The sequence below is a fragment of the Pseudophryne corroboree genome, chromosome 3, assembly GCF_028390025.1.
Source record: "Pseudophryne corroboree isolate aPseCor3 chromosome 3, aPseCor3.hap2, whole genome shotgun sequence".
Lineage (NCBI taxonomy): Eukaryota > Metazoa > Chordata > Amphibia > Anura > Myobatrachidae > Pseudophryne > Pseudophryne corroboree.
The window spans coordinates 243,337,539-243,351,598 of NC_086446.1; the positions used below are offsets into that span (position 1 = coordinate 243,337,539).

Here is a 14,060-nt window from a genome sequence, read left to right on the forward strand (position 1 = left end):
TGCTGAAGTTGTCAGCCCATATCCATCTTGCTTTTTCTTCATATCCTAATAGTTTGAATATCTGGGTTAAACCAATATTCGGCATCCCTACAACCGTTCGACTTAATTGCCGCTTGCCGTGCGGCAGAGGATTGTGCTATATGGTGCCTTCCTTACGTCTGTCCCATCTCCAGCATGCTTTCATTTTAAATCCTTCTAGTTTGCCTTTCTAAAACTATGCGGTGCTGTACCGTATGGCATGGTGCTGTTATGGTGCTTTCGTACCATTTTAAGTCCCTATCCAGCTTGCTGCTTCTTAATATCCTAATAGTTTGAATATCTGGGTTAAACCCAGTATTCAGCATCCCTACAACCGTTGGACTTAATTGCCACTTGTGCCGGTAGGGTAAGCTTGCTATCGCCGTTAGTATAGGACCATGCTGTGCCGTATAGTGCCGCTTGGCATTGTGCTGTATGGTGCCTTGCAGTATGTCTTCATGTGGTATGTTGACTTTCTGTAGGGTGTTGTGCATTTCAAATTTGCAGTTTTATATTGTTTAGAGGCTTTATTTACTACTGTTGTTTCCACTTCTGACTAGGGAGCTACTCTATTGAATATTGAGGTAATTAATATCTTAACACAAAGGTTCCCAAACTGTCTCTATCGTTCCATGTTTTAAGTATATTCAGTTCTGTACGGAGCCTTGCTGTATGGCGTCGTGTAGACGTGTTGTGCCAGTTATTTGAAGTTGGTAGTTTTATATTGTTTACAGACTGACTTGTATTGTTTCCACTTCTCACTAGGGCAGCTACTCTATTGAATATTGAGGTTTTTGGGTACCTGAAAGAAAATGGTTTGCTTCTTCCATTGGCAATGTCTTCAAATAATCTTGGATGTTCTAGATGGCTCTGTGGTGGGCAATAAAAGCAAGCATCAGGATCCAGTGCTGCAGACTACAGAGTTTCGGATACTGCTGGACAAGATGAGTATTGAGTTCAGTGCACAGGTAAATATATCCTGTATACATTTTGTACAACTAGATTCCTTTCATATCGGAACAGTTTGTATTGCTGGGAGAACCCTTTTTAATGCTCCCTAAAACAGTTAGTTGGCATCATGCTCTTTGGTGTTTTGCCGTATAGAAATACAAGGTATGGCATTGTGCAGTATAGTGCCTTCCTTGTGTTTTCAGTCCTATATCCTGCTTGCTCTTCCCTAATATCGTAATAGTTTGTATTTCTGGGTGTAATTTATTATCACCGTCCTTAATACCGTTAGTATGGCACCATGCTGTGTGGTGCTTTGCCGTATGGCACAGTGCGGCTTTTGCATTATGCAGTATTGTGCTTTACTGACGTGGTCAGCCCCATATCCAGCTTGCTTTTACTTTAATATCCTAATAGGTTACACCTAGCAGTAGAAACTATTATCATTGTCCCTACATCCATAACATCATGCTGTGCCGTTTTGGCACGTCATTGTGCTGTATGGTTCCTTCCTGGTGTTTTCAGTCCTATATTAGCTTGCTTTTTCTTAATATCCTTAAAGTTTAAATAAATCCATCGTCCCTAAAACCGTAAGTATAGCATTGTGCTGTACATTGCGACATTGTGCTGTCTGATGCCTACCTGGCATTTTCAGTCCTATACCAGCTTCCTTTTACTTATTATCCTACGAGTTTGTCTAAATATTTTCATTGTCCCTAAAACCGTAAGTATAGCATTGTGCTGTATATTGCGGCATTGTGCTTTCTGATGCCTGCCTGGCATTTTCAGTCCTATAACCTGCTTGCTCTTCCTAAATCCTAACAATTTCTGTTTCAGAATGTAATGCGTCTCTAAAACTATGTGCTCTTGTGCCATATGGTGTGACATTGTGCTGTATGATGCTTTCCTAACATTTTGAGTCCAGTATCCAGCTTGCTCTTAATATCCTAATAGTTTTCATGTCAGAATGTACTGGTTCTCTAAAAGTATGTGGTGGTGTGCAGTGTGGCATGGCAATGTTCTGTATGGTGTCTACCTAAAGATTTCACTCCGATTTCCAGCTGGCTTTTACTTAATATCCTAATACAGAGATTCTCAAACTTGCTTTTCAAGGCACCTTCCTGGTGTTTTCAGTCCTATATCAGCCTGCTATTTCTTATCCTAAAGTTTGTCTAAATAAATCCATCTTCCCTAAAACCGTAAGCATAGCATTGTGCTGTACATTGCGTCATGGTGCTGTCTGGTGCCTACCTTGCATTTTCAGTCCTATATCCTGCTTGCTCTTTCTTAATATCGTAATAGTTTGTATTTCTGGGTGTAATTTATTATCACCGTCCTGAATACCGTTAGTATGGCATCATGCTGTGTGGTGCTTTGCCGTATGGCACTGTGCGGCTTTTGCATTATGCAGTATTGTGCTTTACTGACGTGGTCAGCCCCATATCCAGCTTGCTTTTACTTTAATATCCTAATAGGTTACACCTAGCAGTAGAAACTATTATCATTGTCCCTACATCCATAACAACATGCTGTGCCGTTTTGGCACGTCATTATGCTGTATGGTTCCTTCCTGGTGTTTTCAGTCCTAGATTAGTTTGCTTTTTCTTAATATCCTTAAAGTTTGAATAAATCCATTGTCCCTAAAACCGTAAGTATAGCATTGTGCTGTCTTGTGCCTACCTGGCATTTTCAGTCCTATACCAGCTTCCTTTTATTTATTATCCTACGAGTTTGTCTAAATATTTTCATTGTCCCTAAAACCGTAAGTATAGCATTGTGCTGTATATTGCGGCATTGTGCTGTCTGATGCCTGCCTGCCATTTTCAGTCCTCTAACCTGCTTGCTCTTCCTAAATCCTAACAATTTCCGTTTCAGAATGTAATGCGTCTCTAAAACTATGTGCTCTTGTGCCATGTGGTGTGACATTGTGCTGTATGGTGCTTTCCTAACATTTTGAGTCCAGTATCCAGCTTGCTCTTAATAGTTTTCATGTTAGAATGTACTGGTTCTCTAAAACTATGTGGTGTCGTGCGGTGTGGCATGGCAATGTTCTGTATGGTGTCTACCTAAAGTTTTCACTCCGATTTCCAGCTAGCTTTTACTTAATATCCTAATACAGAGATTCTTAAACTTGCTTTTCAAGGCACCTTCCTGGTGTTTTCAGTCCTATATCAGCCTGCTATTTCTTAATAATTATCCTAAAAGTTTGAATAAATCCATCGTCCCTAAAACCATAAGTATAGCATTGTGCTGTACATTGCGGCATTGTGCTGTCTTGTGCCTACCTGGCATTTACAGTCCTACATCCTGCTTGCTCTTCCCTAATATTGTAATAGTTTGTATTTCTGGGTGTAATTTATTATCACCGTCCTTAATACCGTTAGTATGGCACCATGCTGTGTGGTGCTTTGCCGTATGGCACTGTGCGGCTTTTGCATTATGCAGTATTGTGCTTTACTGACGTGGTCAGCCCCATATCCAGCTTGCTTTTACTTTAATATCCTAATAGGTTACACCTAGCAGTAGAAACTATTATCATTGTCCCTACATCCATAACATCATGCTGTGCCGTTTTGGCACGTCATTGTGCTGTATGGTTCCTTCCTGGTGTTTTCAGTCCTATATTAGCTTGCTTTTTCTTAATATCCTTAAAGTTTAAATAAATCCATCGTCCCTAAAACCGTAAGTATAGCATTGTGCTGTACATTGCGACATTGTGCTTTCTATTTTCAGTCCTATACCAGCTTCCTTTTACTTATTATCCTACGAGTTTGTCTAAATATTTTCATTGTCCCTAAAACCGTAAGTATAGCATTGTGCTGTATATTGCGGCATTGTGCTTTCTGATGCCTGCCTGGCATTTTCAGTCCTATAACCTGCTTGCTCTTCCTAAATCCTAACAATTTCTGTTTCAGAATGTAATGCGTCTCTAAAACTATGTGCTCTTGTGCCATATGGTGTGACATTGTGCTGTATGATGCTTTCCTAACATTTTGAGTCCAGTATCCAGCTTGCTCTTAATATCCTAATAGTTTTCATGTCAGAATGTACTGGTTCTCTAAAAGTATGTGGTGGTGTGCAGTGTGGCATGGCAATGTTCTGTATGGTGTCTACCTAAAGATTTCACTCCGATTTCCAGCTGGCTTTTACTTAATATCCTAATACAGAGATTCTCAAACTTACTTTTCAAGGCACCTTCCTGGTGTTTTCAGTCCTATATCAGCCTGCTATTTCTTATCCTAAAAGTTTGTCTAAATAAATCCATCATCCCTAAAACCGTAAGCATAGCATTGTGCTGTACATTGCGTCATGGTGCTGTCTGGTGCCTACCTTGCATTTTCAGTCCTATATCCTGCTTGCTCTTCCTTAATATCATAATAGTTTGTATTTCTGGGTGTAATTTATTATCACCGTCCTGAATACCGTTAGTATGGCATCATGCTGTGTGGTGCTTTGCCGTATGGCACTGTGCGGCTTTTGCATTATGCAGTATTGTGCTTTACTGACGTGGTCAGCCCCATATCCAGCTTGCTTTTACTTTAATATCCTAAAAGGTTACACCTAGCAGTAGAAACTATTATCATTGTCCCTACATCCATAACAACATGCTGTGCCGTTTTGGCACGTCATTGTGCTGTATGGTTCCTTCCTGGTGTTTTCAGTCCTATATTAGTTTGCTTTTTCTTAATATCCTTAAAGTTTGAATAAATCCATTGTCCCTAAAACCGTAAGTATAGCATTGTGCTGTCTTGTGCCTACCTGACATTTTCAGTCCTATACCAGCTTCCTTTTATTTATTATCCTACGAGTTTGTCTAAATATTTTCATTGTCCCTAAAACCGTTAGTATAGCATTGTGCTGTATATTGCGGCATTGTGCTGTCTGATGCCTGCCTGGCATTTTCAGTCCTATAACCTGCTTGCTCTTCCTAAATCCTAACAATTTCTGTTTCAGAATGTAATGCGTCTCTAAAACTATGTGCTCTTGTGACATTGTGCTGTATGGTGCTTTCCTAACATTTGGAGTCCAATATCCAGCTTGCTCTTAATAACCTAATACAGGCCTGGCCAACCTGTGGCTCTCCAGATGTTGTGAAACTACACATCCCAGCATGCCCTGCCACAGTTTTAGCCTTCCCTAATAGCAAAACTGTAGCAAAGCATGATGGGACTTGTAGTTTTACAACAGCTGGAGAGCCACGGGTTGGCCAGGCCTGGAATAGTTTTCATGTCAGAATGTACTGGTTCTCTAAAACTATGTGGTGGTGGTGTGGGTGTGGCATGGCAATGTTCTGTATGGTGTCTACCTAAAGTTTTCACTCCGATTTCCAGCTAGCTTTTACTTAATATCCTAATACAGAGATTCTCAAACTTGGTTTTCAAGGCACCTTAATGGTCCAAATTTTAAGTATATCCAGTTCTGTAAGGTGCCTTGCATCATGTGACATGTTGACTTCCTGTAGGGTGTTGTGCGTTTCGTTTAAAATTGTCTGTTTTATATTGTTTACAGACTTTACTTACTAGTATTGTTTCCACTTCTCACTAGGGCAGATACTCTATTGAATGTTGAGGTTTTTGGGTACCTGAAAGAGAAAAGGGTTTGCTTCATCCATTAGCAAATTTGCAAGAGGAAGCCAATGTCTTGAAACACGGAGGACAGCTGTGTGGGTGACATTAAAAGCAAGCATCAGGATCCAGTGCTGCAGACTATTGTGTCTCCGAAGCTGCCGGACTCAATGTTTATTGACTTCGGTGCACAGGTAAATATCTTTTGTATTCGTTTTAGATAACTATATTCCTTTCATATTGTAATAGTTTGTATTGCTGGGTATAACATGTTTTGATGGCTGTATTGTGCCTTGCTGAAGTTGTCAGCCCATATCCATCTTGCTTTTTCTTCATATCCTAATAGTTTGAATATCTGGGTTAAACCAATATTCGGCATCCCTACAACCGTTAGACTTAATTGCCGCTTGCCGTGCGGCAGAGGATTGTGCTATATGGTGCCTTCCTTACGTCTGTCCCATCTCCAGCATGCTTTCATTTTAAATCCTTCTAGTTTGCCTTTCTAAAACTATGCGGTGCTGTACCGTATGGCATGGTGCTGTTATGGTGCTTTCGTACCATTTTAAGTCCCTATCCAGCTTGCTGCTTCTTAATATCCTAATAGTTTGAATATCTGGGTTAAACCCAGTATTCAGCATCCCTACAACCGTTGGACTTAATTGCCACTTGTGCCGGTAGGGTAAGCTTGCTATCGCCGTTAGTATAGGACCATGCTGTGCTGTATAGTGCCACTTGGCATTGTGCTGTATGGTGCCTTGCTGTATGTCTTCATGTGGTATGTTGACTTTCTGTAGGGTGTTGTGCATTTCAAATTTGCAGTTTTATATTGTTTAGAGGCTTTATTTACTACTGTTGTTTCCACTTCTGACTAGGGAGCTACTCTATTGAATATTGAGGTAATTAATATCTTAACACAAAGGTTCCCAAACTGTCTCTATCGTTCCATGTTTTAAGTATATTCAGTTCTGTACGGAGCCTTGCTGTATGGCGTCGTGTAGACGTGTTGTGCCAGTTATTTGAAGTTGGTAGTTTTATATTGTTTACAGACTGACTTGTATTGTTTCCACTTCTCACTAGGGCAGCTACTCTATTGAATATTGAGGTTTTTGGGTACCTGAAAGAAAATGGTTTGCTTCTTCCATTGGCAATGTCTTCAAATAATCTTGGATGTTCTAGATGGCTCTGTGGTGGGCAATAAAAGCAAGCATCAGGATCCAGTGCTGCAGACTACAGAGTTTCGGATACTGCTGGACAAGATGAGTATTGAGTTCAGTGCACAGGTAAATATATCCTGTATACATTTTGTACAACTAGATTCCTTTCATATCGGAACAGTTTGTATTGCTGGGAGAACCCTTTTTAATGCTCCCTAAAACAGTTAGTTGGCATCATGCTCTTTGGTGTTTTGCCGTATAGAAATACAAGGTATGGCATTGTGCAGTATAGTGCCTTCCTTGTGTTTTCAGTCCTATATCCTGCTTGCTCTTCCCTAATATCGTAATAGTTTGTATTTCTGGGTGTAATTTATTATCACCGTCCTTAATACCGTTAGTATGGCACCATGCTGTGTGGTGCTTTGCCGTATGGCACTGTGCGGCTTTTGCATTATGCAGTATTGTGCTTTACTGACGTGGTCAGCCCCATATCCAGCTTGCTTTTACTTTAATATCCTAATAGGTTACACCTAGCAGTAGAAACTATTATCATTGTCCCTACATCCATAACATCATGCTGTGCCGTTTTGGCACGTCATTGTGCTGTATGGTTCCTTCCTGGTGTTTTCAGTCCTATATTAGCTTGCTTTTTCTTAATATCCTTAAAGTTTAAATAAATCCATCGTCCCTAAAACCGTAAGTATAGCATTGTGCTGTAGATTGCGACATTGTGCTTTCTATTTTCAGTCCTATACCAGCTTCCTTTTACTTATTATCCTACGAGTTTGTCTAAATATTTTCATTGTCCCTAAAACCGTAAGTATAGCATTGTGCTGTATATTGCGGCATTGTGCTTTCTGATGCCTGCCTGGCATTTTCAGTCCTATAACCTGCTTGCTCTTCCTAAATCCTAACAATTTCTGTTTCAGAATGTAATGCGTCTCTAAAACTATGTGCTCTTGAGCCATATGGTGTGACATTGTGCTGTATGATGCTTTCCTTACATTTTGAGTCCAGTATCCAGCTTGCTCTTAATATCCTAATAGTTTTCATGTCAGAATGTACTGGTTCTCTAAAAGTATGTGGTGGTGTGCAGTGTGGCATGGCAATGTTCTGTATGGTGTCTACCTAAAGATTTCACTCCGATTTCCAGCTGGCTTTTACTTAATATCCTAATACAGAGATTCTCAAACTTGCTTTTCAAGGCAGTTTCCTGGTGTTTTCAGTCCTATATCAGCCTGCTATTTCTTATCCTAAAGTTTGTCTAAATAAATCCATCGTCCCTAAAACCGTAAGCATAGCATTGTGCTGTACATTGCGTCATGGTGCTGTCTGGTGCCTACCTTGCATTTTCAGTCCTATATCCTGCTTGCTCTTTCTTAATATCGTAATAGTTTGTATTTCTGGGTGTAATTTATTATCACCGTCCTGAATACCGTTAGTATGGCATCATGCTGTGTGGTGCTTTGCCGTATGGCACTGTGCGGCTTTTGCATTATGCAGTATTGTGCTTTACTGACGTGGTCAGCCCCATATCCAGCTTGCTTTTACTTTAATATCCTAATAGGTTACACCTAGCAGTAGAAACTATTATCATTGTCCCTACATCCATAACAACATGCTGTGCCGTTTTGGCACGTCATTATGCTGTATGGTTCCTTCCTGGTGTTTTCAGTCCTAGATTAGTTTGCTTTTTCTTAATATCCTTAAAGTTTGAATAAATCCATTGTCCCTAAAACCGTAAGTATAGCATTGTGCTGTCTTGTGCCTACCTGGCATTTTCAGTCCTATACCAGCTTCCTTTTATTTATTATCCTACGAGTTTGTCTAAATATTTTCATTGTCCCTAAAACCGTAAGTATAGCATTGTGCTGTATATTGCGGCATTGTGCTGTCTGATGCCTGCCTGCCATTTTCAGTCCTCTAACCTGCTTGCTCTTCCTAAATCCTAACAATTTCCGTTTCAGAATGTAATGCGTCTCTAAAACTATGTGCTCTTGTGCCATGTGGTGTGACATTGTGCTGTATGGTGCTTTCCTAACATTTTGAGTCCAGTATCCAGCTTGCTCTTAATAGTTTTCATGTTAGAATGTACTGGTTCTCTAAAACTATGTGGTGTCGTGCGGTGTGGCATGGCAATGTTCTGTATGGTGTCTACCTAAAGTTTTCACTCCGATTTCCAGCTAGCTTTTACTTAATATCCTAATACAGAGATTCTTAAACTTGCTTTTCAAGGCACCTTCCTGGTGTTTTCAGTCCTATATCAGCCTGCTATTTCTTAATAATTATCCTAAAAGTTTGAATAAATCCATCGTCCCTAAAACCATAAGTATAGCATTGTGCTGTACATTGCGGCATTGTGCTGTCTTGTGCCTACCTGGCATTTACAGTCCTACATCCTGCTTGCTCTTCCCTAATATTGTAATAGTTTGTATTTCTGGGTGTAATTTATTATCACCGTCCTTAATACCGTTAGTATGGCACCATGCTGTGTGGTGCTTTGCCGTATGGCACTGTGCGGCTTTTGCATTATGCAGTATTGTGCTTTACTGACGTGGTCAGCCCCATATCCAGCTTGCTTTTACTTTAATATCCTAATAGGTTACACCTAGCAGTAGAAACTATTATCATTGTCCCTACATCCATAACATCATGCTGTGCCGTTTTGGCACGTCATTGTGCTGTATGGTTCCTTCCTGGTGTTTTCAGTCCTATATTAGCTTGCTTTTTCTTAATATCCTTAAAGTTTAAATAAATCCATCGTCCCTAAAACCGTAAGTATAGCATTGTGCTGTACATTGCGACATTGTGCTTTCTATTTTCAGTCCTATACCAGCTTCCTTTTACTTATTATCCTACGAGTTTGTCTAAATATTTTCATTGTCCCTAAAACCGTAAGTATAGCATTGTGCTGTATATTGCGGCATTGTGCTTTCTGATGCCTGCCTGGCATTTTCAGTCCTATAACCTGCTTGCTCTTCCTAAATCCTAACAATTTCTGTTTCAGAATGTAATGCGTCTCTAAAACTATGTGCTCTTGTGCCATATGGTGTGACATTGTGCTGTATGATGCTTTCCTAACATTTTGAGTCCAGTATCCAGCTTGCTCTTAATATCCTAATAGTTTTCATGTCAGAATGTACTGGTTCTCTAAAAGTATGTGGTGGTGTGCAGTGTGGCATGGCAATGTTCTGTATGGTGTCTACCTAAAGATTTCACTCCGATTTCCAGCTGGCTTTTACTTAATATCCTAATACAGAGATTCTCAAACTTACTTTTCAAGGCACCTTCCTGGTGTTTTCAGTCCTATATCAGCCTGCTATTTCTTATCCTAAAAGTTTGTCTAAATAAATCCATCATCCCTAAAACCGTAAGCATAGCATTGTGCTGTACATTGCGTCATGGTGCTGTCTGGTGCCTACCTTGCATTTTCAGTCCTATATCCTGCTTGCTCTTCCTTAATATCATAATAGTTTGTATTTCTGGGTGTAATTTATTATCACCGTCCTGAATACCGTTAGTATGGCATCATGCTGTGTGGTGCTTTGCCGTATGGCACTGTGCGGCTTTTGCATTATGCAGTATTGTGCTTTACTGACGTGGTCAGCCCCATATCCAGCTTGCTTTTACTTTAATATCCTAAAAGGTTACACCTAGCAGTAGAAACTATTATCATTGTCCCTACATCCATAACAACATGCTGTGCCGTTTTGGCACGTCATTGTGCTGTATGGTTCCTTCCTGGTGTTTTCAGTCCTATATTAGTTTGCTTTTTCTTAATATCCTTAAAGTTTGAATAAATCCATTGTCCCTAAAACCGTAAGTATAGCATTGTGCTGTCTTGTGCCTACCTGACATTTTCAGTCCTATACCAGCTTCCTTTTATTTATTATCCTACGAGTTTGTCTAAATATTTTCATTGTCCCTAAAACCGTTAGTATAGCATTGTGCTGTATATTGCGGCATTGTGCTGTCTGATGCCTGCCTGGCATTTTCAGTCCTATAACCTGCTTGCTCTTCCTAAATCCTAACAATTTCTGTTTCAGAATGTAATGCGTCTCTAAAACTATGTGCTCTTGTGACATTGTGCTGTATGGTGCTTTCCTAACATTTGGAGTCCAATATCCAGCTTGCTCTTAATAACCTAATACAGGCCTGGCCAACCTGTGGCTCTCCAGATGTTGTGAAACTACACATCCCAGCATGCCCTGCCACAGTTTTAGCCTTCCCTAATAGCAAAACTGTAGCAAAGCATGATGGGACTTGTAGTTTTACAACAGCTGGAGAGCCACGGGTTGGCCAGGCCTGGAATAGTTTTCATGTCAGAATGTACTGGTTCTCTAAAACTATGTGGTGGTGGTGTGGGTGTGGCATGGCAATGTTCTGTATGGTGTCTACCTAAAGTTTTCACTCCGATTTCCAGCTAGCTTTTACTTAATATCCTAATACAGAGATTCTCAAACTTGGTTTTCAAGGCACCTTAATGGTCCAAATTTTAAGTATATCCAGTTCTGTAAGGTGCCTTGCATCATGTGACATGTTGACTTCCTGTAGGGTGTTGTGCGTTTCGTTTAAAATTGTCTGTTTTATATTGTTTACAGACTTTACTTACTAGTATTGTTTCCACTTCTCACTAGGGCAGATACTCTATTGAATGTTGAGGTTTTTGGGTACCTGAAAGAGAAAAGGGTTTGCTTCATCCATTAGCAAATTTGCAAGAGGAAGCCAATGTCTTGAAACACGGAGGACAGCTGTGTGGGTGACATTAAAAGCAAGCATCAGGATCCAGTGCTGCAGACTATTGTGTCTCCGAAGCTGCCGGACTCAATGTTTATTGACTTCGGTGCACAGGTAAATATCTTTTGTATTCGTTTTAGATAACTATATTCCTTTCATATTGTAATAGTTTGTATTGCTGGGTATAACATGTTTTGATGGCTGTATTGTGCCTTGCTGAAGTTGTCAGCCCATATCCATCTTGCTTTTTCTTCATATCCTAATAGTTTGAATATCTGGGTTAAACCAATATTCGGCATCCCTACAACCGTTAGACTTAATTGCCGCTTGCCGTGCGGCAGAGGATTGTGCTATATGGTGCCTTCCTTACGTCTGTCCCATCTCCAGCATGCTTTCATTTTAAATCCTTCTAGTTTGCCTTTCTAAAACTATGCGGTGCTGTACCGTATGGCATGGTGCTGTTATGGTGCTTTCGTACCATTTTAAGTCCCTATCCAGCTTGCTGCTTCTTAATATCCTAATAGTTTGAATATCTGGGTTAAACCCAGTATTCAGCATCCCTACAACCGTTGGACTTAATTGCCACTTGTGCCGGTAGGGTAAGCTTGCTATCGCCGTTAGTATAGGACCATGCTGTGCTGTATAGTGCCACTTGGCATTGTGCTGTATGGTGCCTTGCTGTATGTCTTCATGTGGTATGTTGACTTTCTGTAGGGTGTTGTGCATTTCAAATTTGCAGTTTTATATTGTTTAGAGGCTTTATTTACTACTGTTGTTTCCACTTCTGACTAGGGAGCTACTCTATTGAATATTGAGGTAATTAATATCTTAACACAAAGGTTCCCAAACTGTCTCTATCGTTCCATGTTTTAAGTATATTCAGTTCTGTACGGAGCCTTGCTGTATGGCGTCGTGTAGACGTGTTGTGCCAGTTATTTGAAGTTGGTAGTTTTATATTGTTTACAGACTGACTTGTATTGTTTCCACTTCTCACTAGGGCAGCTACTCTATTGAATATTGAGGTTTTTGGGTACCTGAAAGAAAATGGTTTGCTTCTTCCATTGGCAATGTCTTCAAATAATCTTGGATGTTCTAGATGGCTCTGTGGTGGGCAATAAAAGCAAGCATCAGGATCCAGTGCTGCAGACTACAGAGTTTCGGATACTGCTGGACAAGATGAGTATTGAGTTCAGTGCACAGGTAAATATATCCTGTATACATTTTGTACAACTAGATTCCTTTCATATCGGAACAGTTTGTATTGCTGGGAGAACCCTTTTTAATGCTCCCTAAAACAGTTAGTTGGCATCATGCTCTTTGGTGTTTTGCCGTATAGAAATACAAGGTATGGCATTGTGCAGTATAGTGCCTTCCTTGTGTTTTCAGTCCTATATCCTGCTTGCTCTTCCCTAATATCGTAATAGTTTGTATTTCTGGGTGTAATTTATTATCACCGTCCTTAATACCGTTAGTATGGCACCATGCTGTGTGGTGCTTTGCCGTATGGCACTGTGCGGCTTTTGCATTATGCAGTATTGTGCTTTACTGACGTGGTCAGCCCCATATCCAGCTTGCTTTTACTTTAATATCCTAATAGGTTACACCTAGCAGTAGAAACTATTATCATTGTCCCTACATCCATAACATCATGCTGTGCCGTTTTGGCACGTCATTGTGCTGTATGGTTCCTTCCTGGTGTTTTCAGTCCTATATTAGCTTGCTTTTTCTTAATATCCTTAAAGTTTAAATAAATCCATCGTCCCTAAAACCGTAAGTATAGCATTGTGCTGTAGATTGCGACATTGTGCTTTCTATTTTCAGTCCTATACCAGCTTCCTTTTACTTATTATCCTACGAGTTTGTCTAAATATTTTCATTGTCCCTAAAACCGTAAGTATAGCATTGTGCTGTATATTGCGGCATTGTGCTTTCTGATGCCTGCCTGGCATTTTCAGTCCTATAACCTGCTTGCTCTTCCTAAATCCTAACAATTTCTGTTTCAGAATGTAATGCGTCTCTAAAACTATGTGCTCTTGAGCCATATGGTGTGACATTGTGCTGTATGATGCTTTCCTAACATTTTGAGTCCAGTATCCAGCTTGCTCTTAATATCCTAATAGTTTTCATGTCAGAATGTACTGGTTCTCTAAAAGTATGTGGTGGTGTGCAGTGTGGCATGGCAATGTTCTGTATGGTGTCTACCTAAAGATTTCACTCCGATTTCCAGCTGGCTTTTACTTAATATCCTAATACAGAGATTCTCAAACTTGCTTTTCAAGGCAGTTTCCTGGTGTTTTCAGTCCTATATCAGCCTGCTATTTCTTATCCTAAAGTTTGTCTAAATAAATCCATCGTCCCTAAAACCGTAAGCATAGCATTGTGCTGTACATTGCGTCATGGTGCTGTCTGGTGCCTACCTTGCATTTTCAGTCCTATATCCTGCTTGCTCTTTCTTAATATCGTAATAGTTTGTATTTCTGGGTGTAATTTATTATCACCGTCCTGAATACCGTTAGTATGGCATCATGCTGTGTGGTGCTTTGCCGTATGGCACTGTGCGGCTTTTGCATTATGCAGTATTGTGCTTTACTGACGTGGTCAGCCCCATATCCAGCTTGCTTTTACTTTAATATCCTAA

General features: G+C 40.2%; 1 long non-coding RNA gene across 18 annotated transcripts in view; it reads left to right on the forward strand.

Annotated features, from left to right (window-relative positions):
* The window catches only part of LOC135055198 (uncharacterized), a 62,767-nt gene that overhangs the window by 40,637 nt on the left and 8,070 nt on the right, over window positions 1–14,060 (forward strand). For 14 of the 18 annotated variants that reach the window (XR_010243683.1, XR_010243690.1, XR_010243687.1 and 11 more), the window contains exons 15-19: window positions 784–986; window positions 5,512–5,725; window positions 6,609–6,811; window positions 11,323–11,536; window positions 12,420–12,622. This is a non-coding gene — a long non-coding RNA (uncharacterized LOC135055198). The remainder of the gene's footprint in view (window positions 1–783; window positions 987–5,511; window positions 5,726–6,608; window positions 6,812–11,322; window positions 11,537–12,419; window positions 12,623–14,060) is intronic. The other 4 variants (XR_010243689.1, XR_010243692.1, XR_010243681.1 and 1 more) reach the window with 4 other exon arrangements.